This window comes from Kogia breviceps, chromosome 3 (assembly GCF_026419965.1).
Source record: "Kogia breviceps isolate mKogBre1 chromosome 3, mKogBre1 haplotype 1, whole genome shotgun sequence".
Lineage (NCBI taxonomy): Eukaryota > Metazoa > Chordata > Mammalia > Artiodactyla > Physeteridae > Kogia > Kogia breviceps.
This window is the reverse complement of record NC_081312.1, coordinates 26,373,917-26,388,913: the sequence shown is the minus strand read 5'-3', so window position 1 is coordinate 26,388,913 and position 14,997 is coordinate 26,373,917. Positions and strand designations below refer to the sequence as shown.

Here is a 14,997-nt window from a genome sequence, read left to right as displayed (position 1 = left end):
CGTAGCCTAAACCCAGGCTCTGCTTCCCCAGATAACCGTGACCCAGAGAAGACGAATAGTATTCTCTCCTACTTCTGGGGCCTTTGCAGATCCAAGGCCAGCATTTTCCCCAGGTTGGGTGAGTCTGCTGCTTAGCTGTTGCCTCTTCATCCGATGAGTGTGCAAGTGTCTCTGCTTCGACGTTTTGGCATTTGCCTTGCTTGGGGTTCCACCATCACCTTGGCAGTTTGGGGAAGACTCCTGAGAGATGGGGAGGAGAGTGTCTTTGGTCAGTGTCCCTAGAAGCAGAGCCTGAAATGGAAATTCTGGGTGAGAGATGTATTGAGGGAGTGCTGTCTGGAGGCACCTGTAGGGGAGTGAGGAAAGAGAGAGAGGGGAGGGGAGGGAGCTGAGTAAGTGCATGGATTCAGCTGAGGTCTAGCTTCAGCCTGATCCCACGGGGCGCTCTGGAGCATGAATTATACCACAGACTTGTCCCACCTTGAGGCAAGCATACTGGGCAGGTGCACCTCCATGTCAATCAGGCATTGGTTGTGAACTGCCCCGAGGTGAGGCAGTAACCTCCCAGACCCTTCTGGACCAAGGGGGCTCCCAGTGGTCAAGGGCGATTCTCAGGAGAAGGCTGTACCGGGGGTTTGGGGGTGAAAGGGATCTGAGCAGAGCCACAACTGCATCTGCTACAGACAGACTGTCCGAGTGTGGGCCTCTGTCTCTCCACCTCCACGTGGAATTTGACGGTGGGCTTCCATCACTCTCCAACATGAGCCCAGGGAAGAGCCATTATAAAGCACCTGGGTGTTGAGGATGGCAGGACTCTGAAGATGCCAGTGCCCGGAGCTGCATTCCCCCTCTCTCTCCACCGGCTGTGCTCACCAAAGGCAGAGGAAGAGAGAATCACTCACCACCTCATGCTTTCACTCTGTGGGAGCTGGAAACAGAGTAAGAAATAGCCTCTTCCTCTTCCACAGAGGATGGCTTCCCTCTAGGTCCCTTCGGTGGAATTAAGAGCCTCCCTACAGGAGACACTTTTGGCCTTTGATTTGCCTTGAGCCAAAGGAAAGGATGGGGTATGTAGGCATTACCTGTTGCCAAGCAGCACTTTATGGTAAGTCCCCTACGTACGAACAAGTTCTGGTCCGAGAGCATGTTCATAAGTCCAATTTGTTCATAAGTCCAAGAAAGTTAGCCTAGGTACCCAGCTAACACAATCGGCTATATAGTACAGTACTGTAATAGGTTTCCAATACTTTTCACACAAATAATACATAAAAAACAAACACACACAGAAAATAAAGAAAACATTTTAAATCTTACAGTATAGTACCTTGAAAAGTACAGTAGTAACAGCTACATCACTGCTGCTTTTACGCTTGCTTCCAGACATCCTGGGCTTGAAATAAAGATACTGTACTACTGTACTCTATACAGTACTGTAAAGTACACAAAAGCACAACCACTTTTAGAGGATGCACACACATGACAATATACGCCAGACACGTGAACTAACTTATGTGATTTGGACATGTGAATGCACGTTCGCATCTTTGAAAGTTCGAAGCTTGAAGGTTCGTATGTAGGGGACCTAACTGTATTATAAATGGCCACGTGCCTGGCTCTGTGTGGAGAAAATACCGAAAGATCAGTTCTCCGATGTTTTTTTTTTTTTTTTTTTTTGAGTTTGAAATTAGTTGGGGTGGGGGGTGGAGTTGCGAGGAGGGAGGGATCACCTGCATACTTGTACTTGGTTGCAACTCATCTAGTTGCCTCAGGGGAAAGGCCCAGGGATGTGTGTAAGGAAAGCAAGTAGCTGAGGGAGGGAAACCACGAGTGCTGAAGGACCATGCTTCGAGTACGCAGCCAGGGTCTTTGTGTGTTACTGCATCTGATGGCCACAGCAAACCCTGAAGGACTTGTTATCTCCAACCTACAGCTGAAGGAACAGAGGCTCTCACATCAGCCTACCTGAGAGCACTGCAGACCTATGAATGGTAAAGATGAGTTTCAAATCAAACCTGGTTCCCTCTCTAGTCCGTGTTACCCCATCCCTAAACCAGGAGGTCTTGGGTACCCGATTCTGGGAACACTGTGGTCAGGCCCCTGAGGGCACGCCGGTCCAGCGACTCCAGGTTGCCCAGTTCAACCCAGTCCCCAAGGGCTTGATGCTTCTCCCTCTTGAGCTCCCCTGCCCTCCTCAATCCCCTCCTCTCATCCACCTGCCATCATGCACACCCATTGTGCACCCTCCCCCCGAGCCCTATGCCAAACCACATCTTCTCTGTGATATTTTAAGATGTCTCCTCCCCGGACCTGCCCTAGTGATATAAAGCCCAGTAAAGTACCCCCATTCCGCATGTCCAGCACCCATCGCTGATTCCCACAAGGCGTCCGTGCACCCAGAGCCCACAGATGTTCACGGCCGCGCTCATGGACACAGGCGTTCATTCTGTGTGCCAGCTGCTCAGCCCTTTTGGCCACACAGCTTGCGGGATCTTAGTTCCCCGACCAGGGATTGAACCTGGGCCCTTGGCAGTGAAAGTGCCAAGTCCTAACCACTGGACCTCCAGGGAATTCCCTGCTCCGTCCTTCCTACATACCCACTCAGAATGCCGCCCACAAGTCTGTCCACAACACCGCTCTGAGCTCTGTGTTATCTAAACGAAAAGAGAACTTCAGGACACAACGATGTCCCCATGCTGAAGGAGCCTACCTGGTGGGCCAGTGGCAGCACTGGACTTAGGGCAAATCTGGGTTCCAAGTCTGGCTCTGCTGTGTCTTCAGCTCATGGTCTCAGGCAAGTTAATGTGCCTCTTTGCACTCAGTTTTCTCACATGTGCAAAGGGGGTGATCAAACCCAGTCTCATGGGGCTGGCGTGAGGGTTAAGTGAGGTGAGGCAGGAGGAAACACGGGCTCGAGGCTGGGCTCAGGAGCTCTGCCCTCCTCACGGCTCAGTGGCTAAAGTTCACGGACAATGAGTACCATAGGGTTTTCATGGACACAAAGCCCCCAGGGTAGGGGCAGTTCTGATGGTAGCACTGTTAGTCTAATCTGAAATTCTGCTGACTCAAGAATTTGATCATAGACGTGGGAAGAGGGTAAGCATGAGGTTTGCTTTGCAAGACGTTTCCACACGATTCCTCACTCCTCCTCAACCTTTCGGACCCCATGACACATTTAAAAGGCCACACAGCTTTTGTCCCGGGCTGTGCCATGCACAGAGTGGGGAAAGAAAGCCCCTTCCTGCCACCAGCTTTTCCGAGCACCTGGCACGTTTGCCCCCTGGGTGGAGGGAGGACTCTGGGGTGCACGGGCCCAGCACCAGCCCCGTCTCCGGGACCTCAGCCCCAGCTTTTGGCAGTTGCCTGGGCTGGGGGAGCCCGGGCTGGGTGACCTCGCAGCTGTGCCTTCAGCCCATCGGGGGCTTGTGTTTCTGTGTCTCTCTGGGGCCCAACCTGGCTGCCAGGCAGAGGGCCCACTGTCCTTCAAGACCAGAGGCTCGCATCGCCTGGCCTGTGCCAGCAGTTGGCAAAGGATCCTCAACCAAGAGGCCCTCTCACATCCGTGGCTGCCTGTCCCACCAGGAGCATAGACCCCAAGTCAGTGTGGGTCTTTACCAGCTTTTCCATTTCTCTCTGACAGGTCTGGAGACTCCTTAAAAAATATCCATTCTCACATGAGTCAAAGGGGAAAATCGTGCAGATGGCTCTGAGAGCAGAGATACTTGATAAATTGTACTGAAAGGATGTTGACACTAATATCTAGGGATGGGTTTTTTTCTAACCTGACTCCATGGAAAATATACAGCTTGTGATGATGGGGGGGGGGGAGAAGGAGAAGGAGGAAAGGGAGGAGGAGGGGGAGGGAACCCCATTACTGAGCAAGCACATACTCTGCTTGGTGCTCTAGTCCTGTTGTACCTTCTCATACACAGCAACCCTAGGAAGTAGGTGCTATAATTTCCCCCATTGTACAGATGAGAAAGATGAGGTCCAGAGGAGTTGAGCCCTTTGTCCTAGGCCACACGGCTGCTGAATGGCCACACAGGGATTTGAGGCTGGCCTCTCTGTAACATGTGTGCTTTCTTTCTTTTTTTCCCCCACATACTTTTATATACATTTTAATATTTGAACCACAAGTATATATTATATATTCAAAAACTTTAAAATTTTAAAAAATTAAGCAGTGGATAGTTGTGTTGCAGTTTTCTTGCTTTGTTTGCCAGCTTTTTTAAAACTGTAAAAGACACATAACATAAAATTTACCATCTTTACCATTTTTAAGTGATAAGTTCATTCATAATTTTTGTGCAACTATCACCACCATCCATCTCCAGATCTCATCTTGTAAAACTGAAACTCTGTAGCCATTAAACAATAAATTCCTATCCCCGCTTTTCCCCAGCCCCTGGCAGTCATAGTTCTACTTTCTGTCTCCATGAGTTCGATTGCTTCAATTACCTCATATAAGTGTAATCATACAGTATTTGTGGTTTTGTGACTGGCTTATTTCACATAGTATAATGTTCTCAAGTTTCATCCATGTTGTAGGATGCATTAGAATTTCCTTCTTTTTTAAGGCTGAATTGTATTCCATTGTATGTACATACCACTATTTGTTTATCTATTCATCTGCCAACGGAGGCTTAGAGTGCTTCTACGTCTTAGCTATTGTAAATAATGCTGCTATGAACAAGGATGTACAAATAACTCTTTGAGACTCTGCTTTCAATTCTTCAGAAATTGAATTGCTGGATCATATGGTAATTCTATTATTAATGCTTTGAGGAACTGCCATACTGTTTTCCACAGTGGCTGAATTATATTACATTCCCACCAACAGTCCACAAGGGTCTAATTTCTCTACCTCCTCATCAACACTTGACTTTTTCTGGTTGTTGGGGGGTTTTTTTGACAGTAGCCATCCTAATGGATGTGAGGTGGTATCTCATTGTGGTTTTGATTTGCATTTCCCTAATGATTCGTGATGTTGAGCATCTTTTCACATGCTGATTGGCCATTTGTATATCTTCTTTGGAGAAATATCTATTCAAGTCCTTTGCCCATTTTTTAGTTGGGTTGTTTCGGGCTTTTTGTTGCTGAGCTTTAGGAGTTCTGTATATATTCTGGATATTAATCCCTTATCAGATATATGATTTGCAGACATTTTTTCCCATTCTGTAGGTTGCCTTTTCATTCTGTTGATGGTGTCCTTTGACGTATGGAAGTTTTTAATTTTTATAAATTCCAATTTGTCTCTTTTTTTCTCTTGCTGCCTGTGCCTTTGGTGTCATATTCAAGAAATCATTGCCATATCTAGTTTGCCCTGTGTTTTCTTCTAAGAGTTTTGTAGTTTTAGGTCTTACATTTAGGTCTTTGAGTGAATTTTTGTGTATGATGTCAGGTAAGGGCCCACCTTCATTCTTTTGCATGTGGATATCCAGTTTTCTCAGCACCATTTGTTGAAAAGACTGTTTCCCTATTGCATGGTGTTGACAACCTCATAGAAAGTCATTTGACCATATTTGCAAGGATTTATTTCTGGTAACAGTTATACTTTTAGCAGCCATTCCTGCACTGCATTTCAACACTGTGCAATGCTTAGTGGAATTATGGAATATCAAAGCTGTAGGAGACCACAAACAAGTAATGAATACTTCCGCATTCTGTAGGTGGAAAAACTGAGGCCAGTGGTCAGAGCACGCTCAGGCCAATACAGGACTCTGTGAGGGTCCTCACCTCCTGCAGTGAACTGCAGGGTTGCTGGGAGACTTTTCATGCATTTTAGCAAATGCTCCATTCTGTGGGCAGATGCACTCATGCGTTTTAGAAATCAAAATCGTGGAAGGTAGAGGCGAGTGAGGAAGCATCAAGAGTTGGCCCAGCAGTCAGGTGTGCTGGATGGAAGGCCACTGAAACCCCCCCGAGTCAGGGTCCAGGATCACTACCTTCTGGATGACTCTGGATGATACCCCCGATCCAGGCGCAGGAGCAGCAGGCAGCCTAAATAGCTTGGGTGTGTACAAATCCTATGTTTCTCCATGGCCCGGGCCCCACTTTGCCCCCAGCACACCTCCTAGGCTCCGCCCTCACCTCCACCTCCCTCCTGCCCTTCACTGCCCTTGAGTCCCAGTCGCTAGCTCTGTTCAAACACTCTATTTTCCTGAACACAGGCCAGGCTGAGTTGCACTCCTGTGTCCCAGCTCACACAGACACATTTACGACTGTTTATCCCCTTCTCAGAGAAGCCTTCCCTCACGCCCCCTCTGGTAGAAGTCACCTCTCTGGCCCTGGTGCACCATGGACCCCGTGCCCCCTTCTGCACTCTCCCGGGAGTTAGAGTGACGTGTCTTCCTGCCAGAGCTGAGATCTCTTGAAACTGTGCTGCAATATTCACAAGACTGTCCTAAAGAGATGTGTGTGTGTGTGTGTGTGTGTGTGTGTGTGTGTGTGTGTGTGTGATCCTCAGTGCACACAATAGCTGCTCAAAACACTTTCATGAATTCAGTTCAGAGAGGGAGCGATGAGTGAAAGGTCCGGTTGTGAAGGGAGCTGCTGGCTCAGCCTGGGCCGCTGCTGGGAGAGTGAGTCCGGGGCTCGTCGCCAGGGTTTTACGGTACTCCGGTACTCCGGCAAAAGCAATTGCGTTATGTGTTTGGCCACCATGCCCCACTAACTACAGTGTAAAATTGGATTTTCATTCTGGGAAAGGGGCCACCGATAAGCTTGTTTTCCCAGGGCCCAGGAAAGAGTGAGGAGAAGGAGGCGGTTCCCAGCTGAAGAATAAATAAGTCCATTTCAGGTTTAATTTCCCTTTGACCTCATGTCCCTGACTGTCACTGCCGCCAGGCAGTACCTGTGCCCGCAGGTCACCCCTGTGTGCCAATTCCCCATCCCTGTCCCTCTGCAGGGAGCTGGAGCCTGTGTGCCCCTCCACACTAGCTGGCGCAGCTGGAAACAGCTGTACGCATCACAGACACCGCTCAGCCCAAGCCAGGCGCTGACCTGTGCAAACACAGGCAGAACTACAGCCACGCATAAACAAATTAGCATCCTTTCAAAGGTGAAAAGCTCCATAAGATGTCTGGGTTTTGTTTACGGCTTCGAGGTGGGAGTGACGGGGAGGCGGATTAAATCACTGGGGTGCGCATGCGGTGCTGGCCCTCCCGCTTCCTCTTGCCTCCCCCGACCCCTTGGGCACGCGGACACAGCCCTGCCTTAAATGGCCGCTGCGTACGCCCTGGTCCTGCCGTAGTTCCAGCCAGCCCGGGTCCCAGCAGGTGTTCCCTAATTAGCAATCTCTTCATTTCCAATCAAAGCACAAAGCGGCCCCAAAAGCCTGTCTTTACGAGGGAGCCAGCAGCGGCTAGGGATGTGCGGGGGGATAATTGTCTTCGCCAGTGGCGGCAGTAAGCGGGTTGGCTAATTCATTATTGTAATAACTTTGCTTGTCCTTGGGGAGGTGGGGTGGGGGAGGGAGGAAGGGTAAGGGGGGAGGGGACTGAGTGTGGCTGAACGTGGGGCGGGGTGAGGGTCTGGGGCAAAGGGGTGGGGAACAGAGGAGCGAATGAACGATGCACCTGCTCGCTCCCGTCTCCCCGACTGGCTGGGCACCCGCTTCCCACGGCGGGTGAGTGACACGGTTTGTCAGCCCCCGGCAGGGCAGCAGCCACCAAGTGGCAAGCCGTCCAGACTTTCCACGGCGCAGGGAGGGGCCCTGGATTCTGAAGAGGCTCTGGGCGCAGGGAAGCACACGCTCCATTACCCTCTGGGGCCTGAGGGGCCGAGGCTGGGTGGTGGGGTCCCTGGAACCAGGCCTCTGTCTTCCCAAGGGCTGAACTCTTGGACCTTGACTGTCATCCAGCCTGGACACAGTGGCAGAGGGTCGCCACTTAGAATGCCCCAAAGAGCTGCCTTATACTTTTGCTGGCAGAACGGTATGGGTGACAACTCAAAGACCCTTCCAAGTCTGCAGGGGCCACAGAGGTGGCTGAGTGCATCCCTAAAATGAGGCTGAGGTGACCCCAGGTCGGGTTGCCCCCTTGCTCTGTCTGGTGCACTCTCCCTGACCCATTTCTCCCACAGTGAGCAGGGCCTGGGAATAGAAGTTTGGAGAGCCCCTCCCTGGCAGCCTCGGGCTGGGTAGTCAGGTGGCTTTGTGAGGGATTCAGAATTCCAGCTGAGCTTCCATCTGAAACCAAATACAGGTAGAGAGGCAGGAAGGGAGGGTGAGCCCAGTGGGGGAAACAGTATGGGCAAAGGCACAGGGGGAATCCTGGGACTGGGGGTGAAAGGCCTCAGGTCTTGTGGGAGGGGGCATGGGTGAGGGTGCGTGCTCAGGACTCCCGGGAAATTCTGGGAATGGAAGGGGAGGCCGGCCCGTGGAGGGCCTGACTGGCAGCCGAGGGCTCAGTCTTCATGTCTTGTGCCCCCAAATCAACAGTACAGCAGCCCTGCTAGAGAGCCTGTGGACGGCCTTGCCCTACCCTGGAGGAGAGGTGTTAGGGTAAACCCTCAGCTTGGAACTGAAGGGAAATGGCCTGGACCAGAACATCCAGGGGGCCAAAGGGAGAGGGATAGGCTTTCCCAGACTCCTCCCTCTCCCCTGCAGCTGCAAGCTCAAATCTGCCAGGTGCAACTTGTCAGGGGACGTTAGAAATGGACCAGCCCTTGCCTGACTCCTCCCAGCCTGCCTCTGAGCTGAATGTTTCCCCTGGCTTTAGTGCCCTGTGGTGGGCACCCAGTGGTTAGGATCGTGGGCTCTGGAATCAGAAGGCCTGAGGTCACATCCTGGCTCCATCCGCTATATTCACCTTTGTGTGCCTGTTTCCTCATCCGTAAACTTGGGATGAAAGAGTCCCTGTCTCGTGTGAGTTAATACCTGTGAGGTTCATAACACAGAGCTGGCTGTGGTGAGGTCTCCAGCCGTCTAGTGCCTGCCCTTAAAGACATAGGGGTGGGAGTAAGAGGTACAAACTACTAAGTATAAAATAAATAAGCCACAAGGATATATATTACAGCACAGGGAAGATAGCCGATACTTCATAATAACTATAAGTGGAGTATCATCTTTAAAAATTGTGAATCACTATGTTGTACACCTGAAACTTATTTAATATGGTAAATCAACTATAGCTCAATGAAAAAAAAAAAGACATGAGGGTGGAGAGTGGGACATGTGCGGGGCTGGGGAGGGAGCTTCATACCCCTGCTTTCACCCAGTTTTTTTCCTTGCTTGTGAAGCGGGACAGGCGAGGCTGTACTGGGACCCTCCAAGGTCTCAGGTTGAAGGATGATGGGAGTGGGTGAGAGGTGGGACGGGGGTGGGGGAGGGCTGTTGTGCTGGGCAGCACCCTGTCCTCTTGCCCAGGGGCTAACTGGGAGATCTCCACATTGACCTGGAGATGGAGGCCCAGCCTTGTTCCCTCTCAGCCCTGCCCCTGTCTCTCTGGTTCTGATGGGGAGGAGCTGCGACGGTTCCTAGACCCTGGGGGGCAGGGAGTGAGGGGTGCCTCCCTGACTGTGCTGACTGGGAGTCTCCCTGGTTCTGGACTTGGTCTGGCCCACGGAACAGAGATTAGGAGGCCTGGTGCCCAGCCCCCAGACCTCTCAATAATGGTCATTGCCTTTTTTTTTTTTTTTAATATTTATTTATTTATGGTTGTGACAGGTCTTAGTTGCGGCATGCGGAATCTTCTTTGCAGCGTGCGGGATCTTTAGTTGCAGCGTGCAGACTTCTTAGTTGTGGCATGCATGTGGGATCTAGTTCCCCGACCAGAGATTGAACCCAGGCCCCTTGCACTGGGAGCACGGGAAGTCCCTCGATGGCCATTGCCTTGGGGCACTGTGGCTTTGGTCCCTGCCTCTCAAACTAGCTTAAGAGTCAGAAAAATCAAAGAACCAGTCTTGCCTATACCCCCTGCCCCCGCCAATTTACAGATCATTCTTTACACAAATATTCATGAAGCACCTATTTTGTGCATAGTGGGAGAATCCGTGTTGCACAAGTAAATAAGAGGATGGCTGGGGCAGCCTCTCTCTGACGATGGAGACACCTTCTCTCAGGAGGTGACATTTCAGCTTCAGCCTAAGTAACAGGGAGAGAGCTAAATTAGCATCTGTGTGGGCTAGAGCAGTGCTGTCCAGTGGAAATATAATGCAAGCCACAAATGGAAGCAATTTGGGTAATTTAAATTTTTCTAGTAGCCACATTTTTAAAAAGTCAAAATAGACAAGTAAAATTCATTATATATTTTATTTAACTCAATATATCAAAATATCGTTTCAACATGTAATCAATGTAAAAAATTATTACTGAGATATTTTACATTCTTTTTCTTGTACTAAATCTTCGAACTCCTGTGTCTATTTTACACTCACAGCACTTTTCAATTCAGACTAACAACTGCATTTCAAGTGCTCAACAGCCACATGTGGCTAGTGGCTGCTGTATTTGACAGCACAAGTCCAGAGGTTAAGAGTACAAAATCTGGAACCGCTTGCTAGCTGTGTGACCTTGGGCAAGTTGCTAAACCCCTATGTGCTTTGGTTTCTTTACCTGCAAAATGGGGTAGTAATAGACCCTATCCCTTGTAGTTGTTATGAGAATTAAGCTCATAAACATAAAGACCTAAAATAGTGCGTGGCTGGTAGAAAGTGCTATTAGATGTTAGCTATTAATAAGAAGAATTAGAAAACTGAGAATAATAAATCTCTGAAGGAAGAGAACTCACTCAAGGCAGAAAACAAAGAGCGGGAGGAAGAGTGGAGAGGCCGGTGGCCGGGCGGGGCGGCAGGGCGCAGCAGAGGAGGCCAGCGGGGCGGGCACCATCAAGACACCCTGAAGAGCTTGGTTTCCTTTACAGCTCCGTGAGCAGAGCCCGAGAAACCGGAGAGAGAATTCTAGGGGCTGACACTCTGCCTGGCACCTGTTCCTGTCTCAAGGGCTGCGGTGGGAGCCCGGGGAGTGGGGAGGCCTGGTGTACCCCTCAGTCTTCCCCGTCTTGCTCTGCCTCTGAAACTGTTGCATGCTACCCTCTCACAGCCGTCTGGGAAGCACCGGGGCGTCAGCTGGAGGGGGAATATTAATGATTCCATTTTCAACCGGGTTCCACTCCAGGGCCTCGCCTGCGACATGCATTTTTAATCATAACAAAACAGAATGACAAAGGGAGTCATTTGCAGCAAGGCAGCCCCTGCTGGCTGGCCCCCCTGAAGGGTCTGCTTAGGAGGTTGCAGCTCCAGGGGGAGCTGGCTTCCCAGCCCACATTCCCCATTCTGGTGCCAGAACTGTTCCCGACTTCAGAGAGGGTCTAGCTGTGGCGCCAGTCTCTGGCTGTGCCGTGTGCTGCAAGCCATTCTCTCTGGGCTGTGACTTTCTTCCAAAAGGGGGCTCCTGGGTTAGGGGAACCAGAAACACCGGGTGTGCATCGGCTAGGGCTGGTAGAAGCTGGGGGTAGCAGAGACTCGACCGTCTCCCTAAAGGGTTCTGGCTGATCCACGGCAGGGACAAGGAACCATGGGGGTGGCGAGGGGCCATGTGGGTATGGAGGTTGCAGAGAGTTTTACCTGCCCATCCTCCAAGACCTGGAGTCGTTCTTCTGTCTCTGGACCTCTGTCAGGCTTGTGGTTGGTTACACGGAGCGGGCCTTCTGGGCTGACCTCACCGTGGTGGTACCTGGTGATTGGCTGGCCCTTCTCTGAAGGAAGCTGCACATTAGTCCCCCGTTGGATCACCTTCTGCTGGCTGCTGGGTCCTGGCCCATCCTGTCTGGTGACAAGCTTTGCACTGAGTCAGTCTGGAATGCTCTCCCTCGTCCTTCTTGGTATTCTTGAGGGTCCCGCTTGCATCGCATCTCCTCCATGAGCCTTCCCTGGCTGCCCGGCCACAATGACAGTCACCATCAACCAGCTCCTGGTCTCCTTTCCAATCACATTACCCAAGTCTGCACCATCCCCTTGGCACTGCTGCTGCCCTCTGACCATCCCCCTGTCCATCCTCCCAATCTCCGAGCACCCAGTATGCACCAGGCACTATGCCTGCTCACTCCGTCTAATGGGGAGGGCAAATGGTCAGCCCCTAAACCTTTTCACCGTAAGGGAAGTGCTGTAGTGGGAGGCATAAAAGAAGCTGTAGGGGCCAGGGGCCAGTATGCTTTGATGTGTACATGCTATTTATTCCACCAGCATTTATGAAGGGCCTATCTGTGCCAGGCACTGTGCTGGGTGCTGCAGCTACAGTGGTGGAGAAAACAGCCATTTCTCCACCTTCGCAGAGTTTACAGTTTGGTGGAGAAGATTAAACAAACCAACAGGTGTCCCATGCTTCTTTTTGTATCTGCCCTTGTGTCTTGTACACAGTAGGTGCTCAGTAAATGCTTGCTGGCTGGCTGGTTCTAAATTGCCTAATTCTCAGATTGTGTCACTTTCTTCCCCCTTGCTTTATAGTTACGAGGCTGGTTCCCAAGTTGGGCCTTTACCTACTTCCTGCCAGGAAGCCCCTGTCCTGATTCGGCTAACTCTGATCTCAGATGTGATAAATTAATAATAGCAACCACCGGGCTTCCCTGGTGGCGCAGTGGTTGAGAGTCTGCCTGCCGATGCAGGGGACACGGGTTCGTGCCCCAGTCCGGGAAGATCCCACATGCCGTGGAGCGGCTGGGCCCATGAGCCATGGGTGCTAAGCCTGCGCGTCCGGAGCCTGTGCTCCGCAACGGGAGAGGCCACAACAGTGAGAGGCCCGCGTACCGCAAAAAAAATAAAAAATAATAGCAACCACCAACGTTTATTAGGTGCTTGTTATGTGTGAGGTGCTAACCACTTTGCCAATACAGGTAATACCATTCCTATTTAATCTTTACAACGACTCCATGGAATGGGTAATATCATTCAACCCATTTTACCAAAGAGGAACGTCAGGCACAGAGAGGTTAAGTCACTTGTCTGAGGTTGCACAGCAAGTAAAGGGCAGAGCTGGGAAAGAAACCCAGGCAGCCTGACCCAAGTCTGTGCTTTAAACCAACTGGGTCACCCTGCAGCTGCCTACTATCATATATAAAATAGGTCAGAAAGACCTTTTCACCCCATTTGCAGAAAGTTGCTGCCTTTTAGTTGACAGCCATTGCTAGCTACTTCTAGGCTGTGCACCACACCCTCCAGGAATCATAGAAGGCCTTGTTGGGAGGCCTCAGAGGTCCTCTTCTGCACCTCTCTCATGTTTCAGCCAAAGGAACCAAGGACCAGGGACGGGAAGGGACTGGTCCAAGGGCTTAAGACCAACTCTTGACTGAATGGGCCTCCTGGCCCAGGCTAGCCTTAGCCCTGGGCTGACTTCCTGAGCATTGTTTTACAGGGGTTAGTAGACCGGGGGACGGACAGCTGGTCTCAGATGGAGGGGGCAGAAAGCCCTATGAGCAGCCCCTGACCCCTTGAGTCTGTACCTGCCTCTCAGCAATCCTTTTTTTTTTTTTTTTTTTTTTTTTTTTTTTTGCGGTACTCGGGTCTCTCACCGTTGTGGCCTCTCCCGCTGTGGAGCACAGGCTCTGGACGCGCAGGCTCAGCGGCCATGGCTCACGGGCCCAGCCGCTCTGCGGCATGTGGGATCCTCCTGGATCAGGGCACGAACCCGCGTCCCCTGCATCGGCAGGCGGGCTCCCAACCACTGCGCCACCAGGGAAGCCCTCTCAGCAATCTTTGAACTCCATCGACCTTTATTCCTGGGCTCTTGGGCCCACTGCTCTCTGCTCTCCTCGCCCTATGCCCCCACTTCATAGCCGGCGCCCCTCCCCCCTCCTTTCCATTGTCTTCCCCCTGGGGTGCCAGTCAGCAGCAGCCCATGCTTCTCCCCATGTGGCCCAGGGCAGGAGTGGGAGTAGGGAGTCTGCCTCAAGGACTCTCCTCACTCTTCATGCATCCCAACACATGTGCTAGCCTGTCCTGGGTGTGGGGATACAGTAGTGAACAAGACAGACGGAAGTCCTTGCTCTTGTGGATCTTACATTCATGTGTGTCAGGGGGTGGGAGGGAGCAGATAAAAACAAAACAGAACCAAACCTAAGATAAAAAAATGCAGTTAGTATATTAAATAGGTAAGTATATGGAGAAATAGGAAAACAAGGGAGCCAGAGAGCCCTTACTACAGTTGAGTAGAGACCTGAAGGAGGTGAGGGAGGGTGCCCTGCAAAAGTCCAGAGAAGAGCATCTCAGGAATAGGGAACACACAGCAAGTGCAAAGGTCCTGAGGTAGAAATGTGCCCAGTGTGTTCAAGGCACAGCAAGGAGGCTGGTAGCTGGTGTGGAGCAAATGAGAAGTGTGGAAAGAGATGCCGTGAGAGAGTGAACCTCAGAGGATGAATGGACACCCTCTGATGTCCTTGGCTGAAGGTGTCAATGAGAGAAATCACTTGCAGTGGCCCTGAGGCTGCCTGTCCAGTGGGTGGGAGTAGAGGACTTTCACCATGGAGTCAGTCTCCCTGAGCCGCCCATTAATGATCAGCTCAAGACATACGAGAGGGTCTGTGAAAACCACCGGCAGGTAGAAGAAGTACACAGTGGTAGATGTTTCTATCCTTGCAACCCCTGCTTCTTGACCAAGGGAGTTCTAGAAGAAGACTGGTCCACTTTCACCCCTTGTCCTCCTCTCACCTTCCATGGTACTGTGGGTGGAATCCATAGAACTTTCTAGGGAATGGGTGATGGGGAGTGTGTTGAGGTGCGGGCAGTTGCTTGACTTTTTGTCTGACCGATGCTCCATCACCTGGAATTCTTTACAATGGAAATGATCTTTCTCTTCACTCCGGGAAAGGACTCTTCCAAGCCCCTGTTCCCACAGCTGCGCTAGAAAGGAGGCCTCAGTCAGTCAGTGACTTTGCTAGGAACTTACGAGCTCCTGGTCGTTGTTTTGAGGAGACTGTACCCAGGGGACACTCAAGGAACACAGCCTCATTATTTACCACCCTGTCGTGTGTCTCCTGCTTGCCCGGAGGTAGGAGGCACTGATGTGAC

At 51.2% G+C, this 14,997-nt stretch overlaps 1 protein-coding gene and 1 non-coding gene across 6 annotated transcripts in view; one reads left to right on the top strand and one right to left on the bottom strand.

Moving 5' to 3' along the window:
- Positions 1-14,997, top strand: part of ESRRB (estrogen related receptor beta) — a 176,591-nt gene that overhangs the window by 13,327 nt on the left and 148,267 nt on the right. The window contains exon 3 of one of the 5 annotated variants that reach the window (XM_067028032.1): positions 32-118. The exons of the other annotated variants lie outside the window; for them this stretch is intronic. The gene's annotated coding sequence lies outside the window, so the exon portion shown is untranslated. The remainder of the gene's footprint in view (positions 1-31; positions 119-14,997) is intronic. 5 annotated transcript variants of the gene reach the window in all.
- Positions 2,495-2,567, bottom strand: TRNAE-UUC (transfer RNA glutamic acid (anticodon UUC)). The gene has a single exon. It is a non-coding gene; the product is annotated as a tRNA-Glu (tRNA).